Source organism: Sceloporus occidentalis, unplaced genomic scaffold (genome assembly GCF_023333645.1).
Source record: "Sceloporus occidentalis isolate IW3139 unplaced genomic scaffold, rSceOcc1.0.p SCAF_37, whole genome shotgun sequence".
Classification (NCBI taxonomy): domain Eukaryota; kingdom Metazoa; phylum Chordata; class Lepidosauria; order Squamata; family Phrynosomatidae; genus Sceloporus; species Sceloporus occidentalis.
This window is the reverse complement of record NW_028317017.1, coordinates 1041968-1056027: the sequence shown is the minus strand read 5'-3', so window position 1 is coordinate 1056027 and position 14060 is coordinate 1041968.

The window sequence follows — 14060 nt, the reverse complement described above, 5'->3', positions numbered from 1 at the left end:
CTAAATAATCCCTGACAGCCCCACTAAAGAAGAATCTGTATTAACATACTCTTATTAGTATATGCATTCTCCAAAACAGTTACCTGAGTTAGAAGCTGCAGCTCTGCAGCTGCTCTACTCCTCCATGGTCTGACGAATATTGACACTGATTGGCTGCTGATTGCCAATCAATGAGAGTGCTTTCTGTGCATGTGCACCATGGTCTGAACCCAGTTTTGCACCATGGTATCTACCACACAAAACCTGCTGCCCTGGGCAGTATAACTCATAGTGGACACAGTTGTATGAAATGATACATTGAAGAATTGGATGCATTGTTTCTCCTGATATATTAAGCATAAAGTGCAGGTCTGGTGAAAAGTATTGTGGACAGTTCCAGTGGTTGCTAAGATGAGTTTTATAAAAACCTCGTCTCTTTATAAATAAAAACCTCACTATATATTAAGAAGGTCCGACCCAGTAAGTGTATACTACAACTTTGGCCCTGTGTAAGGGGAGTGCCTTCATAATGTGTAATTAATTAGGTTTGTTGAAACCACATCTCTCCTGCTAACTACTTCTTTGTTGAGTGTTTCTAAGTGTCTAAGGATACATCCATGCATGCATACGTGATATCATCATACATTGAGAGTACTGTTTAAAAGTAACCAATTAAAAAGATGTCTCATTGCCTTAGCAATCGAGGAAATCTTCTTGCTGATTGGTTGCTTCAGTGATAAAACAATTTTTCCAACCATGCGTGAGAATCATTTTTTTATACAAACCTATTATTGTGACATAAGGCAGGGTCATGTATATATATATATATATATATATATATATATATATATACATACATATTGCAATGTATCATTAGATATTGGTTTAATGCATGCAAGCACTATAATGTGGATGTATAAGAGTTTAAGTATTGTTATGCATTCAGTTACACTTTTATATGTCTCATACATTATCCACTAGATTGCGAGATGTGACAGTAGATTGTAATAGAAAATTGCATCCTTTTGTCCAGTTGACATTCTAATGTCCCCCTCCAACACAATATCTTGACCTTTTTTTTCCAGATAACCATTTAAAAATAATTACTGTATTCCCTAAAGCCTTTTCACAGCCCACACATGACCAACATTTGATGGGTTCCTATAGATTATTGGCCCCTGGCAAGTTTAATGCAAAATACCATGGAAGGAGCTTTGCATTTAAAACCATTAAAGAGTCAACTTTTAAGAGTCCTGTAAGCAGGGTTCTTCAATTTTGCAGAGTTTTAGTTTAGTATAACCAAAATTATGTGTTTATTTAGTAAACAACCACTTAAATGGGGCTTACTCCATTTGTATTATTAGTATGAGATTAAAAATGTTTTCAAAAATACTGTGATGTCTTCAGGCAGCTGCATATTAGCCATTATTATTATCTTTTATTTATATAGCGCCAAGTTACGCAGCACTTAATACAATACATATATTCAAGGGGTATGACAAGACGAGAATTGACAGACTAAGACAAACCGATACATTAGGTGGAGAGAGCCAAGCTTACAATCTTGAGGGAATGGGGTGACAAATATAAGGCACAAAGAAAGGGTGAGAGGTAGTGAGGTGGTTGTATCAATGACAAGGAAGTTCTAGCAGCTAAGATGGTATGCTTCTCTGAAGAAGTGAGTTTTGAGATGTTTCTTGAATGTTGGGAGGGAGGGTGAATGCTGAAGGTTCCTTGGAAGTAGAATCCAGAGATATGGGGCAGCCCAAGTGAAATCTTGTAGACGGGAAAAGGAAGAGGTGATAAGTGAGGAGAAGAGCGTTAGCCAATGGGTAGAAGGTAAGGATCAAGTAGGAGAGTATTTGCTTATGAGGTCAGAAATGTATGGAGGAGCAGTGTTATGGAGGGCCTTATATGTTAGCACCAGGATTTTAAATTTAATTCTAAAGGTAATAGGGAGCCAGTGGAGGGTTTCACAGAGTGGGGAAGCAGGAGCGGCATGCATGGAAGATAAGCCTAGCAGCAGCATTTAGGACAGACTGTAGAGGAGAGAGTCCAACCAGAATGCCAACCAGATGAATGTTGCAGTAGTCAAGACAGGAAATGATAAATGAATGAACCAGAGTTTTTGTGGATTCTTGGGTGAGGAATGGGCAAATGCGAGAGATGTTCTTTAGGTGCAAGCGGCAGGATCTGGCGAGGGACTGAATTTGAAGGATGAAGGAGAGGTTAGAGTCAAGGATGACCCCAAGGAATCGGGCCTCGTGATAGAGAATTCAGGTAGTGGAGTGGAGATGGAAGGAGTGAAGATAATGAGTTCAGTTTCAGAAAGATTAGGGTTTCAGGTAGCATTGTGACATCCATGAAGAAATAGCAGACAAGCAATTGGTAATACGGGACATAAGAGATGGAGAGAGATCAGGAGAAGACAGGAAGATTTGGGTGTCATCTGCATATAGATGATACTGAAGGCCAAATGAGTTGATTAGTTTTCCAAGAGATGAAGTATAAAGAGAGAATAGCAGAGGGCCAAGGACTGAACCTTGAGGGACGCTAACCGAAAGTGGAAAGGGGTGATGATGTCTTGCCAGGGAAGCTGACAGAGAAAGAACGGTTAGACAGAAATGAGGAGATCCAGGAGAGAGCTGTATCTCGAATGCCTGTAGAAGCAAGTGAGTCAAGAAGAAGGTGGTGATCAACAGCCATCTTCATGTGTTCTAGCTCTGTGATCTAAGCCCAGTCTACTAGACAAATACTATATAATTTGACTCCATATCATACTTATTCTGGTAAACAATGGAATCGCTCAGTTTTAATCATCCAGCCAGACACTCTGGCTAATAAAAGACTATGAAGGGATGGGCTGTTACCATTTACATCAGCTCAGTGTGGTGGTCAAACATGGTAGGTCAACCACAATATCACATGACTGACAACAATGGCAACCTCCAGTCTCCAGAGAAAGAAGGTCTGTTGTAAATAAAATAAGATAAAACCATTAGTTTTGTCAATGGTAACCTATATTACTGTATACAGCACTGTATTTTATGATCAAATATGAATATATTTTTAACAGGACTTATCAGTAACAATATTTATTGGAAGGACTTGGATTGTGCTAGGTTGTGCTGCATACCAGGTAACTTAAAACTGAAACAAAAACTGTCTGCGCTTCTTACCCTAATAAAGTTGGCAACAAATATATAAACATAATATAAATGAGAGGTTTTGGTTATATGAATTGGCCAAAGCATGATTAAGCTCACCCGCCACGTCAAGGCACACTCTCAATAGGGTGAGAACCTACTCTCACCTCCTACATAGTGGGCACACAAAGTTTGTGTTTTGCACTGATGGAAATAATAAGATTTCCTATGCCTTTCTGAGACATATGCTATGCATGCAAATGTTTCATGATGTAATAGTGTGATTATGTTACTTCTGTATTTAGGTAATGGCGTCCATGTCAGGTAGATATATATATTGCCATGACCAAGGTCAGTCCTACCATGTGGGCCATATGCAGGGCTGCCTAGGGCACTGATATGAGGCCCCTTCCCATGTTAGCAAGACAATGCATGTATGAGGGTAATAGTTCATGCATAGTTCATCTATGATTCTTGAGATCCTAGGCCCACCTCCAGCCATGGCGTGTATAATACCTTTCACTCAAATATTGGGTAGAAAATTACATCCTTGTAACGTAGTTGATTACAATGTCATTGACTGTCAGACACTTTTTGATTAATACATATGTTATGGTTAAAAGGTGATTGCAGTATAAGGATATACATGTATATACATGGATGTGTCATGGTGCAATAGTGTGTATGAGACACATAGTATGCACTGGAGCAGTAATATAAATAATCTAGGAGAAGAAGCTAAGGCAGGGTGTTAAAATATATGGTACTTTTGTCTTATAACTGTTTATTGTTGGTGTTACTATAACCCTGAGCCAGTTTGAAATTATGTCATGCAATATCACCTTATGAGATCCCCGACAATGTATTTTTATCATAGTATTACGTGAGGCAGATGCTTGTATTGTGGTGTTGCATGTGTTATGCTTACATGTTTAGGTGAGATGGACAATTACACAGTCTGTAGGCCCACGGCATAACCTGTGGGGTAATGTGTGGAGGAGAAATGACAACATGCATATTGCAGGGATTGGGAAAACGTTTTTTTGTATATGGTAGATGGAGTTAGGAATGGCTGGGCCATACAGTTATGTTGGTACATAGTTAGGAGCTACCTGGTGTATATGTGGTTTAGTGCCTCATACAAAAAAAATGAATGGATGGTAGCACTGGTTATTACTATGTCTATACAGTGTGTGGATGGCACACTGCAGCATTTTATTTTAGGAAGTGTGGATAGCCCAAACTATCCCCAGTGCCCTCCCTGATCATGGGTAGCAGAAAGGTTTCTGACCCAGTATTATTACCGAAGTGATTCAGTTTTGGTATTTAACCGATGCAAAGAGAGCCCCATTACTTCACAAAATCCACCCCACTTCACTGTATTTTGACAAACTCTTGATGGAACAATGTTCCCTTTATTATTATTTTTTTGTGTGGAACTTATTTTCCGTTATACAAAAATGCCTTCAAGGCATTATGTTCCCTCCCTGCTTATAAACACCCAGCATAATAATACCCAATTATAAAGATATAAAAACAACCCCATCATATTCACATATATTTTGCCTTGATGATGTAGTGCCATTCTTATTGCAGTCACACAGCTCGATAGCTTATCTTCAAACCCTGGGGCAGTAATGAGGTATCAGTGCTAATTCCTGCCCCAAGGGTCAGAGTGAATACTGATGGGGCAGATAATGGCTTAGCTGGCTAGCACACACTGGTATCAGCTCACACACACTCTGTCCTCTTTCTTTGGTTATTTTCCTCCATTTTCATCTTGCTCACCAAGCGTCATGTTTCCCTTTAGATCCCTCCTTTCTCCCCCATCTTTAATACCGTCTACATGCCCACTCTTCTCCCTGTCTGTTCTAGTCAGCCTGGTTCATTACTCGGTTATTTCTTTGTGGCCTGTTGTCTTGTAATTTGCTTGATTTCCTTCTCTCATGTCTCTCTGTCTCTTTCCTTTTCCTCTCTCCTTTCAGTGAGATGGCTAATGGCAGTGCTACGCCTCTCCCCTTCTCTTTCCCTGTGTATTTCCCATCAGTCTCTTTCATTTACTCTCCTATATTTTCTTTCTGGATCCATGCTGACCTTGTTTAGTCCATTAAATCGGCTTCTTTCCTCAACTCTTTCTTGCCTTGGCTCTCCTTCCCCAGTTGTAATTCCTTTTTTTCTGCATCCTTACCCATCATTAACCATTTCCCTTTCTCTACTTCTCCAATCTCTCATTGCCCCACTTCCTATCTTTAGTTTGTCTGTCTCCAGCTCTATACAGGCTCTTCCTCTCCCTATGTGTTTCCTTCCCATGCCTACAGCCTCTTTCTTAGTCTGTTCTTTGAGTAGATTGTTTAACCCTTGCTGAGTCAAAGTAGCCCCAAACACAAATTAATTCCTGCTGGAATCAGAAGGGTTAAGATTCGGCCCACCCAGCTACCCCCCTTTCCTTTTGCTGTATGCCCAACAGAGAATTTGCAGTCACATCTGTATGTGCTACAGGGAAATGGGAAGATATGGGGAAGAGAAGCAGGGGAGAAATGGGGGGGGGGGGGGTAGATGAAAAGGGGAGTGGAGGAAGGTGGAGGACGGATAGAGAGGATGTATGTAGCTAGGTAAGTGAGAGAAGGTATGAGAGAAGGAGTATAAATAGCATTATTCCCTCTGGGAATCTTGCATCTCACTAGAAGATGTAGGCTTGAAGTCAGGTCTCCCCCACTGTACCTTTAACTGTTTGCTGTCTGGCGACAAAGGTGAACAACCCAAACTGAAATGATGACAAGATTGTAACCCTTCTCTTGCTAGATGTGTTATAGTGTTTCAGTATTGATTTCCTTTTTCATTCTCTTCCTTCCATTTCCTGATTTTACCCACATCATGTTTCATACTGCTGCTGTGTTTTATTCAGCTCCTTCTATCATCTGGCTTTTAAGCTCTCTCTTTTCCCTTTGCCTACATTTTTATTGAATATAGTACATTATTTGCTCTTGATTCTATCTTTTCTCCTCTTCTGATATTTTGAAACATTTTTTACATTCTCTCTGCTCTCCGTTAGCTTCAACAGCCTACCTTCACCAGATTTTTTTCTTCAGACTTTTCCCCCACCCCTTATTTGTTTATTTTTTCACTTTTTTCCTTCTATGCTTCACCCTCATTTTTTTCTGTTGTTCTCTGATTCCTTATATGTATTCTCTAAACAAACTATAAGATGATTGTCCAGTATAAAATTTTGAGCCACTTACACGTCCCATGTGGTAACATTACCGATTTTGATATATTTTTTAAATAAAATAATACAATCAGTAATAAAAACTCCAATGCCTTTTCCCCAATTCCACTTCTCCCACAATCCCCCAACTAGTCTCAGTCTTGTAGGTGGTGTAGTCACTTCAGTGTTCACCTGTGGTAAGCCTTATTGGGCGCTAATGTACTTAAACTCTAGAACAATACCACAAAGTGTAGTCTAGTATTTTGTAAACTTTATTTTTCTTCCATTCCTTCTCTTTTTATTAAACTCATATTCCTCCTTTCTTTTTCATCTGTGAGTCTGTCTTGTGTCTCTGTTTTGCTCGATTCTCTGTTTTGCTTCTGTCTTTCACATATTGATGTTGGTTACAAAATTCTCTGTTTTTATTTCTGTTAGTTTTCATGGCCCTTCTCTTTCCTTGTTCCCTTTCCTTCTTCAAGGCTGTACAAAACTGTTATGTGGTGTCTTCCGCCATGCCACAGTTTATCTCCCTCTTGACTCTCTTCATTACTCTCTCTCTTTCTGTCTCAATTCTGTTATCACTCCTTTTCCCTCCAGCCATCCATCTTGGTCGATTGTGAGCTCGGCACTAGGTGATGAGAAACGTATTCCCTTTGGACAGTAGGTTAGGGGTCAAACTGGGGCACAGTTGTCTCTTCAAACTAGATGGGTCTGTCCCCAAGGGCAGCATCAAGGTCATGCAGAATTTTCTTTTTACAATAGAGTCCTGGAGGCTTATCTATACTTACTAGATATATAGCAGACACTGTTACAGGGTATTTATCATAGTCTCCTGAAATTGTCACATCACTTCGTTAAATTGATCTCCAGTCTTTCCATCCCCACTTGTAATCCATGAGGTGGCAGTATCCGGATGTCATCATAGCCCAAGATACAGATACACACATTCAGTGTTTGTCTATAAGCTCTTGCTAAGATACTTTTCAAAGTTACATCTCTATTCCTATACTCATGGTGCTACCGTGTAATCTCCAATCATCAGCTCTAGAGAATTCTTTATGGGCATCCATTTTGAGACATTGCCTCTTTAGTCTGATGCTAAAAGGTGCACGAGTGTGTGCTTGCCTTTATTGCATTATTTGTATATGTTAAAGACTAGTTTAGTTCATAGTGGATATTGCCATATCTTTTTCATGAATCTCATAAATATGTGTTTTTCTATTTAAGATTAGATTTCCTTTTATTTTAAGCAATTCGTCTCTAGAAGTGGTGTGATGTGGATCTATTCATATTAGACTTTGAGGTGTCATGAAATGTATCTATCTCATCTAGTATGAGGTGTAACAGGTTATTGATTTTGATTCCAGTTTTAGAAGTACAAGTATTGATATCCCCTTTCCCCTTTTACCAAGGTGTGCTTCCCTCTGACATGGTTCTAAATGATTAGCACTTCCGCTGCATATTCAGGTTTTAGCCTTATTCAGTCTTATTCTTATTATGTATCTATAAATATTTGAGAAATTGTTCAATGCCTGGGCTGCCTTGCTAATGGTTTGAATTTGTTTGTTCTTTTTTGAGAGTGGTATATCTATTCATAGATTGACATAGAGAAATATAATATATATATTTTACACCTGTATACAAAATAACAATAATAATGTAATCTTTTTACTACAAGTTAAATATTAATATAGCATTATATTAAGAAACCATCTTGTAACTATATATTTTTTATACTGCTGCCTATCTGCTAAATATCTGTAATAGTAGCTTTACAGAAGAACCATTTATTTATTAATAATCTACCATTAGAAGCTGGTGTGAAATCTGCTTGGTGTGACAGTAATATTCCAATGTAGTCATCCCTAAGAGGTCATGGGAATGGCAAGACAATTTACATAAAATGGCAATGCTTTTGGCTGAAGCAGATATGAGCATCACAAAGTGCTATGTATTATTGTCTCACCTAGAGGTTCCAGGTTGTTGCCTTCATTCCTCTACCCCTCCTAGTGGTACATGCCTGCATTGTGGAGTAAACACTAGGGTCTGTATTGTTTGCAAGTAAACACGGAGCTAATTAAGGATAATGACAGAGCTTTAACTCTGATCACTCCAGTCTACTCCCTCCCTCCTGGGAGAGTTCGTTTCCACTGCGCCTACACAAGTTAACCCCGAGAGGTTACGCTCTATTCTGTGTACAACAGCCAGCATGTATATCATTGTGTATTACACATGACCGAATCTTTTAACCCTTTCTTTGAGACAGGTATGAATTGTAGGATGAAAATGCCTTACTCTGCAGTGAGAAACTTGAATATTAGATGTTCTTTACCTCTGAATATCCAGGCAAATACCAAACATAGATCACCATAAACCACTGAAATAAACGTTTACATGAGATCCTTTTAGGGTCGCAGTACATTTAGTCATACAGATGTGATATTGGGTCAATATATTCCAATAACACCAGGATGGATGTTGCCCCAAATTAAAAAAGCCTGATCACATTTTCTTTTATTTCACCACCCCCAAATGACCGAAGAATGTCCTGCCTCTGATGTACCCTTCGTTAATTACACAGTGAAAGTACCCTCAACTTAAAATAAAAAGAATGGCCATTGCTGATTATACTCTCAGTTGTGAATAGAACTGGTGAAGTACATAAAACACATAATCTGGCTGAGTGTCAGGAGAGTTGGAGTTTAACAACAGCTGCATGGCCACTACTCTTCAATGCTGGTATAAGATGATGCTGTCACTTTGTAAATAGTGGGCAGATATTAAAGCAGTGTTTTACTGTCTGTTGTTAACAGCTTGCCAGGTGGGGGGGATTCTTTTGGGGGAAGGATAAATGGTGGCAGGAGATCCAGTGACTGGAAAATAATATAAAGAGGAGGAAAAAAGACAAAAAACTGGAAGAATATGTGATGCAGATAGAGGGGAAAGTAGGACTCTGTGGATGTTACATTATTGGTAAAACAGAATCAACCATTTTCTTTTTAGCATTCAGCTATTTTTTGATATATACACGCAGTCACAAGCACACACGCAGTCACAAGCACACACGCAGTCACATACACACACTTACCTTCCTTCTATTTCAGGAAAGGCGCATCCAGCAGCTGGTGACAGATCCCTTGTGGTCTGCTGCTTGCGGCCCTCACTGCTTTTTTAAGCTTGATGTAATCATTGTGGGGAAAATAATCTAAAATGCATATTTTATGGCGACCATATGATACACTTTTATAGCTAGCCCCTAAATTTAAGCCTTTAACTCAAATAAAAAACCATAATATCGCAATGGATGGCAGATTTGTCCAATCTAGTCTACCTATTTTTTTCCTGAGGAAGATACCATCTATACCTACTAAACTCTACCTGTTTTGATGTAATGAAAGAGAAGTTTTACTTCACTGAGAGGGTTCTAGATAACTGAAACAATGATTAATACAATAAAGGAATTTAAACATGAATGGGATAGGCATACTGTTATCCTGAATCTGACACAAGACCAAGGACTGATTAAGGTTTGAGAAGCAAGAAACAAACAGGCAGACTAGATGAGTCGAATGGTTCTTATCTACCGTCAAATTCTGGTTTCTATGTTACTAAATTTAACACGCGTGCAACTAAATGAAGCAATAGAAAAATCAGTGCTGTGAAATGCCCAAATTCTTGTCAGAAATAATTCTTTATTCATGTAAGATTTTGCCTCATTATATTAATTGCGCTCTCTATTACATTACGCCAATACACCTTTAGCAGATCTGTTATTTTATTCTTTCGTCTGCAGGTTTAATTAAATAAAAGCAACTTATATGAAGCCATTTCGTTTTTTATGGCATAAACCAAGCAGTGGCTGCTTTTGTGTCACATGACAGGTGTTTCCAGTAAAAATATAAATGAGGCAAAATTCTACATGATTATAAAGATTCCTTTCCGGGAAGGACTGTACATTCAGCCATACTAAAGGTGCTACATCTAGTTCCGCAAGTGCTTTTTAGCAGGCTAGGTGGAACAGCATCTTGGGTGGTTTCTAATAAGGTTGATAAAATGAAAGACAAATAGAGGATAAATACACTAAATAGAATGGGTGTGACATCCATACCTGATCCATCACTAAGACATAAGTTATATGCACTATTACCGTCTCTTTAGTTGATGTGATTCTAATTCCTGATCTAATGATCCTGTGGACTTTCTTACCTACTCTTTTGAGATAATTATTATATATTAAATAGTGAGAAAAATTTGCCTGCGTAAATGGTAAGCCTCCTATAATGCTTAGTAAGGACCGTCCCCTTACGAAAAAATTACTGCAGTTTTTCTGAAGTAATACTGCAGTTTTTTGGACATGAAAGAACTGCAATACTGCACTTTTACTGCAGTATTACTGCACATTTACTGCAGTATTAATGCATTTGTACTTCACTGTACTGCAGTTTTACGGCAGTTATTTTTGTACGGAAGTACAAATGCAATAAAGCTGCAGTACATTGAAGTACAACTGTAGGTTTGCAGTATAAAAAAAAAGTGCACTAAATGTGCAGTAATACTGCAGTACAGTGAAGTACAAATGCAGTAAAACTGCAGTAAATGTGCAGTAATACTACAGTAAAAGTGCAGTATTGCAGTTTTTTCATGTCCAAAAAGCAGTATTACTTCAGAAAAACTCCAGTAATTTTTTGTAAGGGTCTCATTAATGTCTATTTTCTACCATAACACATCATCTTAGGTATAATATACAATATAATATGCATCAATGGTGGTGTAGAACTGTAGACCGGGAGTAATATGTAAAAATGAGGTTATTAAAGGGACAATTTAGTGTCCAATACAGCCCCGCAAATGATTAATGTGTGTTAACATACCGTATTTGCTCGATTATAAGACGACCCTGATTATAAAACGACCCCCCAAAATCTGAATATTAACTTAGGAAAAAAAGAAAAAGCCTGAATATAAGACGACCCTAAAGGAAAAAAGTTTTACCAGTAAATGTTAATTCATGTAAACTATTTTTTTAAATAAAAGCTATGATTGAGAAAAATATTTTTTTGGTTTTTATTTCCTTGTATTTTCCAACCTGTCCCCCAGTTACGCACATCTGCCCCCAGGCTTGCCACACCAATATGGCACTGCGGCCCATGATATGCCTTTAAACCCTCTATATGCCACTGTGCCCCATGGTATGCCTTTTGACCCCCTATGTGCCACTCTGCCTCCAGAAATGCCTTATACCCCTATATCCCATTCTGGCATTTAGGGGGTTAAAATGCATATTATGGGGCAGAGTGGCATATAGGGAGGTATAAGGCATTCCAGGAGGCAGAGTGGCATTAAGGGAGTTTAAAGGCATTGTATAGAGCACTCTGCCTCCAGAAATGCCTTAAACCCCTATATGCCACTGTGGCATTTAGGGGGTTTAAAGGCATATTATGGGGAAGAGTGGCATATAGGGAGGTATAAGGCATTTCAGGAGGCAGAGTGCTCTATTAAATGCCTCCTTAACGCCACTCTGCCTCCTGAAATGCCTTATACCTCCCTATATGCCACTCTGCCCCATAATATGCCTTTTAACCCCCTAAGTGCCAGAGTGGCATATAGGGGTATAAGGCATTCCAGAAATGCCCTATGCCCCCATTTAACACGCACACGCACACACACACACACTTACCGGTGCTTCCAATTTCCTGCTGTATTGCCGGGGCAGCGGGTTGACGTCTCCTTCCGCTGCAGCCGGAAGGAGGTGGAGTTGGCAGCGGGGGTTTGTCTGCGTCCGTCGCGCATACCTTCCCCGGCTGTCAGAGATCAGAGTTCCCCGCACCGGTGCGGTATGCGCGACGGACGCAGACAACCCCCGCTGCTAGCCACACCTCCTTCCGGCTGCAGCGGACGTTGTCTACGCGGATCGTGTAGACGTCAACCCGCTGCCCCGGCAATACAGCAGGAAGCACCGGTAAGTGTGTGTGGGGGGGTGTTAAATGGGGGGGGGGACAGGAGGATCCAGGTCCCCTGCAGCGGTTGGGGGATCTGGATCTTAGTCTCATAATCAGACCTCTATTTGAGGTCTGATTAGAAGACGACCCCGATTAGATAATCGAGCAAATACGGTACTTTGTAAGCACTTCAATATATGCATCAACCACCATCCATGGTGCCATTCTCATGCTACAAGCAGTGGCAGGAAAGCACTCCTATTAAAATCAAAGGGAAAGCATTCATGGATTCATATTAAACTACCGAGAACTCTTCCATGAGCCAATACCGGAGTTGGCAGGCAGTAAGTATAGCATTTATGCAACAGGAGATTTTTTTGTTGGTCAAACACATCTCCTGCATGGTTGGGGAGTGGAGGGTAGTGCAAAGTGAACAAAATGTTAATATATAGGGGACATCCCGATACAGTGCATATGATGGCTGGAGTGTCCCTTTAAAAGTAAATTAACTCAACATTTGTAGATAGCACACCACACCACAATAGGCAAATTCCTGCTCTTTTACAGATATTTCGGCTTATCATGCCCCGAAAAGCACAGAATGTGTACATGATCTGAAGCATCTGCTTTTTGTGTTCATGAAATAAAGGTGTATTGCAGACAAAGAAGACAAAATGAGCCATTAATTTAAATTAAAATAAAGCATTTGGTATATTAATACACTCATAAATTAATGAATGGTATGTGTATTTGTGCATGTCTTGTTGAAAAGTTGCAGCCCTCACGCATTCCTACACATCTGAGTGGAACGTATACAATGTGTGGTATAGAATGAGTCAGACAACACAGTCTCAAACAGAAATGAAACAGTCATTTCAGCTAGACATGCCTTAAAGGCGCGATTTCATGGTCTCAGCACCAAGGCGACAGTATAAAATGTGAAAAAAATGTTTGGAACCAGTCGTTTTATGGCTAATAATGAAAATATGAAATTCATGAAAGTAATTGAAATTAAATATTTTTTCTTTAGTATTAATGTTTATATTAATAATACAATTATTAGATACAAAAAATATAATACAATTATTAGATTGGTGTTATGAAAGCATTTAAAAAAAATATAATTTTGATGTATGCTAATGGTATGAATTATCTCATTTACCTGTCACCAAGATGGCCTGTATGAGTAAAGTGTATGTTTATGTGAAGCTATGTAATTATATTTAGAAATGGAATGGAGTCGGCTGCCTTTGTTTTGTGCCAGAAAATCTGAATATGTAAAAAGACAGAACTGATGTGCAATTCCACATATGTGATGACGAGAGCACTTTCTTCTCTGCATTCACTGTCAGTTTGGTGTTCTTGAGATGACCAAGCTCATATAAATATAAATTTGATTTAAGGGTCCCACAGCCTGAAGCAATCTGTTCCCACAGATATGCGATCTTGGGTGTTTTTGTCCAGCTGGTGGCTTTAAGGCCAGATACGTGACCCGTTTTTGCTACAAATGTTTAGATTTCATTTGAAATTATACCAATACAGTGGCTTTTTCTGTTTTCCACATCTTATGTTTAACAGTTTAGTATACGTAATTACTCTTAAAGAGTATGGAGGTTTAAAAATTATATATTTATTATAAACATACCTTATGGGAGCAGCTATGTTAACTTCGTGTCTTCAGGATTTGCATGATTATTCCTCTTTTATTGAGTTAGTGTTCCCCTTTGGTGAAAGCTGATTTTAATCAAATCATTTTATGATGCAAAAAGCAATGAAGACAACGAGGCAGAG